General features: G+C 25.4%; 1 non-coding gene across 1 annotated transcript; it reads left to right on the top strand.

Moving 5' to 3' along the window:
* Positions 1-256: 256 nt before the first annotated feature.
* TRNAL-AAG (transfer RNA leucine (anticodon AAG)) lies at positions 257-337 on the top strand. Its single transcript is given in 2 exon segments — positions 257-295; positions 301-337. It is a non-coding gene; the product is annotated as a tRNA-Leu (tRNA).
* The last annotated feature ends 1,313 nt before the right edge of the window (positions 338-1,650 follow it).

Below are 1,650 nucleotides of genomic sequence, written 5' to 3' on the forward strand. Positions count from 1 at the left end.
CTGAAAGCCAAGAACAAAAATTTAATTTGTAATTCTTCTATTTGAAAAGAATAAGGATGATGTGGAATCACAATTTTATACAATTATTAGCTTTTAGGTTTTTCGACAGGACTGGAAGCTGAATATTCTACTCTTATTCACTAATATACTAAATTGTGTTTAAATATACGTGGCTAAGCATTGTTACTACCACAATGTTTAAAAGTTCCTGCTAAAACAATACTAATAGTTATTTATTTACATAAGGAGGCGCGAAGTTGAGATGGCCGACTTGGTCTAAGGCGCCGGATTAAGGTTCTGATCCGAAAGGGCGTGGGTTCAAATCCCACTCTCAACATTTACCTTTTGGCTTAATTTTGAGTCCTGTGTTTTTTAGATTTTATCAAATTTTTCTCTGGTCTAATTCCGCCTTCAGTCCCTTTACTCTTTATATTTTTTGTTTTTTCAGGACTTTGAATAATAAAACATCACTTATTCAAATTTAACAGAAATTATTTAATAGCGTAATTAATTTGATTTTATTTTTTAATTCAAACAAATTAGGACTAAAGTTTCGAAAATAAAAATAGAGGGATATAAATTCCAAAAGTTCAAAGAATATGGCTGGAGATAGAATTAAACCTTTTTCTTTCAACTGGAAATACCAAATATTAGTGTTGGAGATTTTTTTTTCCCTCTTCAATCGAAATATCAAAGTTGAGTTTTTTGACTCTGTGTTTTTGCCCCAAAAACAAAGTAAATAAAATCTCATAAGAGACTTCTAAATTCAATATTCAGTAAATTTTAATAATTTATCTTAAATTAACTGAGAGAAGAATTGATATATGATTCATACGCAATAAGACTCGGACTTAACACTCAAGATTTCAATACCAACTTTTGTCAACCTAATCAAAGTTTGAATGACAAATCTTTAAGAATACATTAGATGATTTATATTTCTTTATATATACCGATTTTGTTTAGTCTGTTGGTACAAAAAATTATAAGTGGATGTAATTTATAATTCTTTAATGTTTATAGTAATATTTCATAGTAAATTTTAGTAATAAAATTATAGAGATGGATTTTAGTAATACAATTTTGGTTTATTTGCAAATTAGTTTCTAAATTATATCCCAATTTTCAAATTAGTATTTAAAGTATTTTTTTTAATTAGAAATGATACTTAACTATCAAATTTGTCTCACTTTATCTTCTATATATATTTTCAAGGTCAAATAAATCATCTTCTATTCTCTTGAGCAACCAACTATACTATTTACTGAGAATTGTCCTCTAATAACTTACACAACAACTCAAGCTTCTGCAATGGTAGCATTAAAAAAATCAAAAAATTAATGTAAACAAAGAAAATTATCTAATCAACATTTTAAAGTTAAATTGATTCATTAAAATTGTAAAATATAACCATTAAAAATTAAAATATAACTAAAAAACACCACCCTATTTATTCCAAATAACCAAAGAGGACATGGATAGATATAATATTTCATTCATGATCCTATTGATAATATATTTATGCAACGTCTTAATAAATATATCAAAATACAACACCAAGAAATATAATCTTATTTGCATTTTAATATTATATTAAAACAATTATAATTCTAATAAAAATTATTATATAAAAGTGAAAGATACAATTTG

Source organism: Gossypium hirsutum, chromosome D09, assembly GCF_007990345.1.
Source record: "Gossypium hirsutum isolate 1008001.06 chromosome D09, Gossypium_hirsutum_v2.1, whole genome shotgun sequence".
NCBI classification, from domain to species: domain Eukaryota; kingdom Viridiplantae; phylum Streptophyta; class Magnoliopsida; order Malvales; family Malvaceae; genus Gossypium; species Gossypium hirsutum.